The sequence below is a fragment of the Oryctolagus cuniculus genome, chromosome 2 (genome assembly GCF_051225735.1).
Source record: "Oryctolagus cuniculus isolate XC-2025 breed Fujian yellow rabbit chromosome 2, ASM5122573v1, whole genome shotgun sequence".
NCBI lineage: Eukaryota > Metazoa > Chordata > Mammalia > Lagomorpha > Leporidae > Oryctolagus > Oryctolagus cuniculus.
The window spans coordinates 131,283,649-131,295,030 of record NC_142868.1 but is presented as its reverse complement, the minus strand read 5'-3'; the positions used below and the strand labels follow the sequence as shown (position 1 = coordinate 131,295,030).

The window sequence follows — 11,382 nt, the reverse complement described above, 5'->3', positions numbered from 1 at the left end:
CTGTGGGTTTTTTATAAATTGCTTTGATTATATTGAGGAATGTTCCTTCTATACCCAATTTGCTTAGAGTTTTCATCATGAAAGGGTGTTGAATTTTATCAAATGCTTTCTCTGCATCAATTGAGATAATCATATGGTTTTTCTTCTGCAGTCTGTTAATGTGGTGAATCACATTGATTGATTTGCGAATGTTGAACCATCCCTGCATACCAGGGATGAATCCCACTTGGTCTGGGTGGATGATTTTCCTGATGTGTTGTTGTACTCTATTGGCCAGAATTTTATTGAGGATTTTTGCGTCTATGTTCATCAGGGATATTGTTCTGTAATTTTCTTTCAGTGCTGCATCTTTCTCTGGCTTAGGGATTAAGGTGATGCTGGCTTCATAGAAAGAATTTGGGAGGATTCCCTCTTTTTTGATTGTTCTGAATAGTTTGAGAAGAAATGGGATTAGTTCTTCTTTAAATGTCTGGCAGAATTCAGCAGTGAATCCATCTGGTCCTGGGCTTTTCTTTGTTGGGAGGGCCTTTATTACTGTTTCAATTTCTGTTTCAGTTATGGGTCTATTTAGGTTTTCTATGTCTTCATGGTTCAATTTAGGCAGGTTGCATGTGTCCAGGAATCTATCCATTTCTGATAGGTTTTCCTGTTTGCTGGCATACAGGTACTTGTAGTAATTTCTGATGATTCTTTTTATTTCTGTGGTGTCTGTTGTTACGTTTCCTTTTTTCATCTCTGATTTTATTGATTTGGGTCTTTTCTCTTCTTTTTTTAGTTAGTTGGGCCAATGGGGTGTCAATTTTGTTTATTTTTTTCAAAAAACCAGCTTCTCGCTTGGCTGATTTTTTGTAATGTTTTTTTGGATTCAATCCTGTTAATTTCTTCTCTGGTTTTAATTATTTCTCTTCTCCTACTAGATTTGGGTTTGGTTTGCTGCAGTTTTTCTAGGTCCTTGAGGTGCACTGAAAGCTCATTTATTTGGTACCTTTCCAATTTCTTGATATAGGCACCTATTGCTATAAATTTGCCTCTCAGTACTGCTTTTGCTGTATCCCATAAGTTTTGATATGTTGTATTGTTGTCTTCATTTACTTCCAGAAAGTTTTTGATTTCTCTTTTGATTTCTTGAATGACCCAGTGTTCATTCAGGAGCATGTTGTTCAGTCTCCATGTGTTTGCATACTTTCTGGGGTTTCCTGAGTTGCTAATTTCCAGCTTCATTCCGCTGTGGTCTGAGAAGCTGCATGGTATGATTCTAATTCTTTTAAATTTGCTGAGACTTGCTTTATGGCCTAGTATGTGGTCAATCCTAGAGAAGGTTCCATGCACTGCTGAGAAGAATGTGAAGTCTGTGGATGTAGGGTTGAAAGTTCTGTAGATATCTGTTAGATCCATTTGGGCAATAGTGTCAATTAAATCTGCTGTTTCCTTGTTGATCTTCTGTCCAGATGATCTGTCTATTTCTGAGAGTGGAGTATTGAAGTCCCCCAGTACTATTGTATTGGAATCTAAATCTCCCTTTAAGTCCCTTAACATATCTTTTAAATAGACCGGTGCCCTGTAATTAGGTGCATATACATTTATAATAGTTACATCTTCCTGTTGAATTGAACCCTTAATCATTATATAGTGTCCCTCTTTGTCTCTCTTAACAGTTTTTGTATTAAAGTTTATTTTGTCTGATATTAATATGGCTACACCTGCTTTTTTTTGGTTTCTGTTGGCATGGAATATCTTTTTCCAACCTTTCACTTTCAGTCTGCATGCCTCTTTGTTAGAGAGATGTGTTTCTTGTAGGCAACAAATAGTTGGGTTGTGCTCTTTGAGCCAGTCAGCCAAACGGTGTCTTTTAACTGAAGAATTCAGACCATTAATATTTAATGTGACTATTGATATGTAGTGACTTTGCCCTGCCATTTTCCCGGAAATATTTTCTAGTATATGCTTTGAGCTTCCCATGCTCTTTTACTGGCAGGTGTTCTTCCTTTCCCTTCTTTCATATTGATGGCCGTGTTTCTGTGTTTCTGAGTGTAGCACATCTTTAAGTATCTTTTGCAGGGCCGGACGAGTGGCCACAAAGTCTTTCAATTTCTGTTTGCTATGAAAGGTCTTTATTTCACCTTCATTCACAAATGAGAGCTTGGCAGGATATAATATTCTGGGCCGGCAATTTTTCTCTCTTAGCACCTGTGCTATGTCTCGCCATTCCCTCCTAGCCTGTAGTGTTTCTGATGAGAAGTCTGCTGTGAGTCTGATTGGAGATCCTCTGAGAGTAATCTGACGTTTCTCTCTTGCACATTTTAGGATCTTTTCTTTATGTTTCACTGTGGTAAGTTTAATTACCACGTGTCGTGGTGAGGATCTCTTTTGGTCATGTTTACTGGGGGTTCTATGAGCTTCCTGTACTAGGATATCTCTGTCCTTCTCCAAGCCTGGCAAGTTCTCTGCTAGTATCTCACTAAAAAGGCCTTCCAATCCTTTCTCTCTCTCCATGCCTTCAGGAATTCCTAGAACTCGAATGTTGGTTTTTTTAATAGTATCCTGTAGATTCCCAACAATATTTTTTAGATTTCTAATTTCCTCTTCTTTTCTTTGGTTTGACTGTATGTTTTCCTGTGCTCTATCTTCTAAGTCCGATATTCTCTCTTCTGCTTCACCCATTCTGTTTTTAAGGCTTTCTAATGTGTTTGTCATTTGATCTATTGAGCTCTTCATTTCATTTTGATTTCTCTTCACTATAACACTTTCCTGTTCTACTAGTTTCTGAGTTTCATTTTGACTCTTCCTTAAAATTTCATTTTCACGAGAGAGATTTTCAATCTTGTCCATTAAGGATTTCTGTAGTTCAAGGATTTGCTTTTGAAAACTTCTAAATGTTCTTATCATAAATTTTTTGAAATCCGTATCTTGCATTTCTTCTATCTCATCATCTTCATACTCTTGGCTTGGGGTGTTTTGCTTATTTGGAGGCATCATAGTGTCATCGTTGATCTTGTTCCCTCGATTTCTGTGTTTGTTACTTGGCATAGTTAATTCTTCTTGCGTCACTGTGCGTTTTTTTTTTTTCTGTGTCCGTGTTAAGTGGACTGCCTGCTGTTGGAGGAGCCTTGGAGGCTTGAGATGAGTGCGGCCTGAGAGCTCTGCCTGGTTCTTCCTGGTTAAGGGTGTGCAAAGGTGACACCCTCAGGTTATGCGTGGTAAATCTCTCTCTTTTTATTTTTTTATGTATTTTATTTATTCAGGGGGTAAGTAACACCGGCTGTGCAGAATTGATGGTATTTTGCTTCCAGTCTTTGGCTCCTCTGGACTCCCACTGGTTTGCCTAGGCTACTGAATTGTAGTGACTCAGTTCCTTAGCTCTCCCCCATTGATATGTAAATCCAGAGAGGAGGCCTGCTCTTTGTCTCTTGGGAATTCTTCAAGCCTTGCAGCCTTGTAACCTTTGCAAGGTTAGGGGGAAGAGAAACCCCGAAGCTTTTTTTTTCCTTCTTTCCGGTAGTGAGTTTGCTGCACTTTCCGGCCCCCCTCTAGATTCTGACCCCCGTTTCCCCACCAATGTCTCGGGTTATTGAGCTCACCTCCCCTTCCAGCGCCGATGTGTGGACTCGGAGCCCTGAGCGTCCCAAGTCTCCCCGCTGTTGTCTGTGTGGCATGCACTCCCCTTCGAGCACTGGCGGGCAGACCCTGGGTCTTCCGCGGCTCGATCCCGCGACTTGGCTTCCGCGCGGTAGGCGACCTTGTTCTCCCAGTAGGTCCTCCGATTCACGGCCACTCCGTCCAGAAGGGTTTCCCTTGCAATATTTTCCTGGTTCTTTTTTCTGCGGCTACCGTAACTCCCCTTTTATTAAACTAAATTTTCCTGGATTATTGGTGCGCGCCCTCACTATTCCGCCATCTTGGCTCCGCACCCCCATTCTGTTTTCGATCATAAGCTAACTGCTTTGTGTGTAGGGCACATTTTTACTTTTAGGAGATCATAAAACAATGACAGTTTCCATATATTTTTCTGTAGTAACTTAGACTTACAATATCATTTTATAATGCTTCACCACTACAGCTGCTTAAATTAACAATTACAGTTCAGTTTTGTTTAGTTGCTTCTACCCAAGTCATAGAAATAGAGCAATGGATATTGGGAAAGAGCCCTTTAAGAATCTCGAAGATATCACCCTAGGTGAGGCATTGAATCCCCAATTCCGTTTGCCTTAGGACCTGTATTTCTCAGATATAAGCGTGTAGGAGGTGCAGTATGTATTTTCAAGGTGGCCTTATATTTTTTAAAGATTTATTTATTTGAAAGGCAGAGTTACGTAGAGGCAAAGGCAGAGAGAGACAGAGGCCTTCCATCCACTGGTTCACTCCCAAATGGCCACAATGGCCAGAGCTGGATTGATCCAAAGCCAGGAGCTTCTTCCAGGTCCCCCATGTGGGTGCAGGGGCCCAAGGACTTGGGTCATCTTCTACTGCTTTCCCAGATCCTAGCAGAGAGCTGGATCAGAAGTAGAGCAGCTGGGGCTCAAACTGGCACCCATGTGGAATACCGGCAGGGCAGGCGGCGGCTTTACTCACTACACCACAGCGCCAGTTCTATGGCCTTATGTTTTACTATTAATGTGGGACATACTTTTTTTAAAAGATTTGTTTTTTTATTTGATTGGCAGCGTTAGAGTGAGAGAGGGAAGAAACAGTGCCTAGGTTCTAGTTCCAGCTTTGTGTCTGATTGAAGCTTATTGTTGTGCACTCCTTGATAGATAGCAGGTGTTGGGCCAAGTAGTTGGGCCCCTGTCATCCTTGTTGGAGACCTGGGTCGAGTTCTTGGCCCGGCCCATCCTTGACTGATGCAACAGTATTGGGAGTGAGCTACCAGATAGGAGCGTTCTCTGCCTCTCAAATAAAGAAACATTTAAAAATTAATCACTAGTGGTATTTAAGAACCTGAATGTAAATTCTAACTTCGATTTTCCAAAAATTCTTCCTGTATTAGCTCTGATTTAGATTCTTTATATGAGAGGTTAACGTCCTTGATAAGGAACCCTCTGTAATCCTCAATGCCAGAAAAAGAAAAACGTGAAGCTAAGTCAAAGGCAAGTCAGTGATAGTGATACAATACCTGTGTTGTTATGAGTTACTGACATTTTGGCACTATTTCTTCTTGAATTATAATAGCCTGAAGTGATAAATATAGTCAGTCTATTCAGGGAATGGCTTATCCAATGCTACAATGAAAAACAGGTTTAAGTATTATTCCTTGATAATTTTAAAACAGATTTTTGCCTTGTCTTCTAATACCTCATTACTTTTTATTAGATTTACTACATCTATTATCTATCTATCTATATATATGTGTGTGTATATATATATATATATATATATCTCCCATTTTCACTCTTAACACATGCAGAGCTAGGGAAAAATGCCCTGCCTATTCATGAAAACTCTAAACAAAGTACAGTTTATCATAACTGGCTTCCTGTCCCGATTTCATGATCTACACATGGGACAACTTGGACAAGCATATCTTGACTTGCTTGAGAGACTGCAAAAATTATCTCCAGTGATTCCATTCATGTCAGGGAACTAAGGTCAGCCTAAAAACCAGGATCGGAGTTGAGAAAGAAACTTTTATCCTAAATTTGAGGAGCTAAAGAAAAACCTCTGAGTTTGAATTATGGAAGTGACTATATTATGGTATAAAATCATGTAAATAAATATATTGAATAGAATATTTTTTGTTTGGATGCAAAATTACAGAAAATCTGTTTCAAAATATAATCCTTATCTATTTATCATTATGTAAGATTCTCTCCAGAGCTAAGTATTGTCCAAGTTTATTTTCTTTTTAAAGATTTATTTATTTGAAAGGCCGAGTTACAGAGAGAAAGAGAGTGACAGGGAGAGACCTTGCATCCGCTGGTTGACTCCCCAGATGGCCAAAACAGCCAGAGCTGGTCTGAACTGAAGCCAGGAGCCAGGAGTTCCTTCTAGGTCTCCCATATGGGTGCAAGGGTCCAAGGACTTTGGCTATTTTATTGCTGCTTTCCCAGGCCATAGCAGAGAGCTGGATGGAAAGAGAAGCAACAGGGACTTGAACCAGCGCCCATATGGGATGCCTGTGTTATAAGCAGAGGCTTTACCTATTAATGCTACAACACTGACACTTCCAACTTTATTTTAAGAGGCATGTGTTATGCATGCAACCTGTGAGGTTGGACATCTTTATCAACCATCACATAGGCATTTTGTAAAGTTTTTTATGTTAACTACCTTACAGAAGCCTATATCAGTTGATTTGGGTATTTTCGTACTCAAATATTGGATGAATTCCACAAACTAAATGAAAGTTAATGCAAACTGACTGTCAATGACTTCTGAATTTTGTTCATATTAAATTACTCTCCACAAGATATGGGATGATTCCTGGAAACACTATTGATAATTGGAAATTTTAATGAGGCTTTATGAAAAAAAAAAAAAAGCTTGATCGGAACTGCAATCATCTAACTTTTTTTTAAAGATTTATATTTAATTGTTTGAAAGGCACAGTTACAGAGAGTGATTGAAAGACAGAGAAATCTTATATCTGCTGGTTCAGTCCCCAAATGGCCATAGTGGCTAGAGCTGGGCCAGACTGAAGACAGGAGCCAGGAGTTTCATCCAGGTCTCTCACCTGGGTACAGGGACCCAAAGACTCTGCCATCTTCCTGTGCTTTCCCAGGCCATTAGCGGGGAGCTGGATTGGAACACACAGGAATGGAAACCACTCCCATATGTGATGCTGGTGTCCCAGGTGGTAGTTTCATCTGTTTCCACAACACAGGCCCCAAATCATTTAAATTTTAATCCTAGGTCTGTTCCATTTAATATTTTGGCATTTGAACTTTTATTTCTTATAGAATGAAGTTCTTTGAGTAACTTTTCCACATGCTAGTCTATTCATTTCCATGCAGGATTTTACCTACACAGAACTATTTTTTCCTTGAAAACTCCTCTTTTTGGTTTACTTTCTTAGTGCTTTTTTTTTTTTTTGAATGGTAAAAGACTCAATGGGTCACCTAAACTAATGTTCTAATTTGAGAGAGGAGATCAGGCTTTGGTCCAAGAGATTATAAATGTGATAACAAAGGAAGTCTCATTGCTGTACATCTTTGTTTCCTATTAGTTTGCATCTAAGAAAGCTAGAACCATGACATTTTCTCCCTCAAATTTCTTGTCCGTAGGTGCCAGACCAGGCTTCTTTCATGAAATATTATGCCTTCTTGGAAAAAGAACAAGTGTAAGAAAGACTTGTGAAATAGCAACAGACACTGGCAATAGCAACTCCACTGGCAACTGAAAGAGGAGGGGGTTGGGAAGCCTGTCAGTGTTCACAGCTCCAGCGAATTGTGCTGAGCATATGCAAGCCTTGCACTGTTCCTTATCACTTCGAGGAGAGCTGGTGGAGCCAAGTAAACTCAAGCTGTCTCTTTCAGGTAGAGGGGGAGGATATTTATATAACAAAGACAAGTGCTATGTGCATTTCCCAGGGTTTGATATAGGAGGTAGGGACCACTCCAAGCATAGCACTTTGGGCTAAACTTCTGGAAAGCTGGAGTAAATATTATAAGCCTATGCTTGCATGTTCTCTTAGTTCTTAAAGATTTTAGTTTGCAACCCTCTCAAAAATGTAAGATACAAAGTACAAAATACTGAAGCAGAGAAAGTGAAAAAAGGAAAATAGAGTCCAATTAAACAAAAACTTTTCTGAAACTTGATTTAATGGTTTAAAATCTATAATAATCTGTTTTGAAAGACAGTCCTATTACTGACAACAAATCATGTCTTAGCCAAGCACTTCTGTTGGTAATGACTTGTCAGGAAAGTAGCTCAGAATTGTTTTAGAAGACAGCAGTGCAGAGCCAAATCTCTCCTTCCCATCAGAGTTCTTTTATTGGAAATCTTAAGATTCATATATCTTGGAGGCCATCAGATGTGGTATTTTCTTGAAAATATATAAAAGCCAGTTTTTGCTTTGACTTTAACAAAAGAAACATTTTTAACAGTATCTAATGAGGACAGGATTATAGATAAATTCTAACTGCATGAATTTCTTGTGATACAGATAATTTAATATTTTATACATTTTTAGATAAATTTTAAGGGAAAATATAAATATATCACTTAACCCCATAAACATTTGCAAGGCATCATCTCTGTGCTAGCAGATATTCCAGGCTCATCTTGCAGTATGTAACGGCTGGGACACGAATAGGCAAATAGATAACAAGGTGTAGCTCATGATACTGAACACTTACCGTGGACCGGACAGCTGGTCGTTTATGCATTTTCCATGCATTACCTCCTTTGCTTTTCTCAAAGGAAGTGGTCATCATTATGAGTCCTCACTTCACTCACAAGGAGTTGTAGGTAGAGAAAATTGAGACATCTTTCTCAGGATCATTCAATAAATAAATGTCAGAACTAAGGCCCAAACCAAGACTAGAGTCAGCTACATTGTGAAATGATTCTTAGAATGCACCCAGTGGTTAATGTAGATGGTCTCTCTCTCCCTCTCTCTCATACACACACACACACCCCTAGCACAGTGGAACATATTTAATCTTCCCATGTTCGCTCGCTCTCTCTCTCTCTCAGACACACACACACATGCACACACACACACACACACACACACATGCATGTGCGCGTGCACATACACACCCCAGCACAGTGGAACATATTTAATCTTCCCATGTACTCTCTCTGTCTCTCAGACACACACACACACACACACACACACCTAGCACAGCGGAACATATTTAATCTTCCCATGCACTGGTAAGAGGGAGTGACTGTGACTCTTCAGGCTGAGTATGCCTGTTGACATCTGAGCGGATGGGACCACGTCTGACACACTAGCTGGATCCTACCCAACTTTGTGTGGCTGGCTGATCTCAACCAGTTGTTTCATTGCCCCTTTCTATTATTCTTATCTTGTATCATGAATGTCCTTTGACTAATTAGTCAAGGAAACTGCTCAAAACTATCTTTTCTACTTCTCTAGTTTGGGGCTTCAATAAGGCAGAACAGGGAAGGTTAACCACTGAGGCCTTTAACCCTGGAAATAGACACAGACATATTATTGAGGATTTAAAAAAAATCTTAAAAGTATCAATATTATAAAATGTAAAATATTCCATCCATTTATTATTAATTCTGAAAGAATTATCTCTGAGAATCAGTTCCACAGCTTAAAATCTAGTATGTCAGGGATTTAGTTTAAATTGTTAAAAATATTTCTATGGAAAATAATTAAAATCCATGAATCTTATGAAAATATAAACAAAGATTATAATCAACACTGATCATTTAATATATCATCCAAAATAATTAAAATCCCTAGGAGGAATTATAATGAGTACTTTGCAGTATGATTCCTGGAGTTATACCTCATTTTCAATTCAGTTTTCATTTTGGTTTCTGTATTACCAAAGACAAGCTACTTCATTTTTGCTAGAGTTCATTTTCTTTATAAGTCAAAATAGGGCCAGGATGGTATGTTTCTTAGATTAGTGCTGTAATATTATTTAGGCTATTATAGGTAAATGTTAACTGAAGTACCTAGTAGAGAATAATAGATAGACAAAACAATAGAACTTGCCAATAATGATTGATGAAATAACTATATTGAGTGCTCATGGAGATGTTTAACCAAAGCTGTTAAAACTTCTCCAGATGTTTTCAGTAACCATTTGCCTGTTTGTGGGTGTTTGTTTATTTTTGCCCTAATTGGATCCTTTCCCTGTATTTCCCCTCAGAAAATCCCTACACCTTGAGCCAAGAAGTCTGCCAACTTCAGACTCCCCACAGTTTTTACAGGATGTGTTATTAACACCCTAGTCTATCTGACATTCTCTAAGCTTTAGTCTTGTCATGGGTTTAGCCAAACCCAATAATTGGGTTTAAAATAATATTTCTTTAACATTTTACAGTGTCAAAATGTTTCATCATTTGAAACAGTAATTCATTTGATTCTTATTTTGCCAGTATTCCTATGAGGGCACATGTTTCAGAGAAGCTCAGCCCAACTTAAACCCATACCATTCCAATCCAAATTCCTTGATTTTAATTTGACTTGGTCTATATGGAAAATATTTTACAAATGAATAGAGTTGCAAATAGATAGTTTAGCTGATGTGATAAAAATACTCAGAGAATTCTTTGAGGGCTTAGATTCTATATCTATTCCAAAATTGTTTTGAAGCCTCAGGTGCATTCAACATGATCCTATTGGATTTGCCTAATATTTAAACCTGATGCACTTACTTAGTTGTGTTTTTTCCCCTTCATAAGTCGCCTGTGGAGGGCAATTTGAGTGTAGTACTGGTTTCATTCTGCCAACAGAGTAGAGAAATACTGAGAGATCATGCACAATCAATCATGCGAATATAACATATGTCCATATGCCCAGGGACCTGGAGAAACCACACCACACCTTGAGTATGCCACACATTCTCACTAAATATTTATTTTTGATTGATGAATTGCTTAAACTATGACCAGGTCACTGGGAAATCAGGCAAAGTGCCAGTCAGAATTTTAATGAGCTTGGCTTTGTGCCTGCTCCTATCATAATTCGTGCCCTTCTTTCTCCACTAACATTTAAGGTTGTGAAATATGACCTGTCATGTCATTATCCATTCAGCTCTCTCTCTCTCTCTCTCTCTCTCTCTCTCTCTCTCTCTCTCGTTCTCAGTCTCTCTGGCTTCCTCTCTCTTATACTGAGTTTATAAATAAATTCAGTATCGCTTCTCGGCCTTTTGGCTAAGATCAAGTGTTATATCTATTCTTAGCAGTTTAATAAATACTTTCTGTTTCATTGCCTCTGGCAAGTGCCTTTTAAACTATAGTATACAGAAAAGTCACCTGTGGAGCTTGGTAAAAATGCAGATTTCCTAGCTGGTCTCCCCTTCTTGAAGACTTGAGTGACACAAGGAAATATGCACTTCTCATGTGTTCAGGGCAACATTATAAGAAGGGATGCTAGAGAGAATCTTTACATTTAGCTTAGAGACAAAGAATAGCAGCATTGTTCGTAATGTTTGCTCTAATAAAGTCTATGGTCCTCTTTTTAATAACAGTGTTAACACAAATTTTACCATTAATCCAACTAGATCTTTGAAGATGCCAACACTATCAATATTCATCAGTGATGACACTACGTCTGATAGTTTGACCTACAAAACGTGATAATATTCACTCATGGTCATCATTAACAATATATTTTCATCCCTTTTACATAAAAGTTTAAGAATTTTAATAATTCTGTAACATAGTAACTCATCACTTCATTTTAAAATAAATGCTAGCTGCTATTTTTATGACTCACAAATAAAATAAATAAGG

The 11,382-nt window shown here is 38.5% G+C and overlaps 1 pseudogene; it reads left to right on the top strand.

Moving 5' to 3' along the window:
• The first annotated feature begins 10,780 nt into the window (after nt 1–10,780).
• On the top strand, nt 10,781–10,951 carry LOC127490488 (U2 spliceosomal RNA; annotated as a pseudogene).
• The last annotated feature ends 431 nt before the right edge of the window (nt 10,952–11,382 follow it).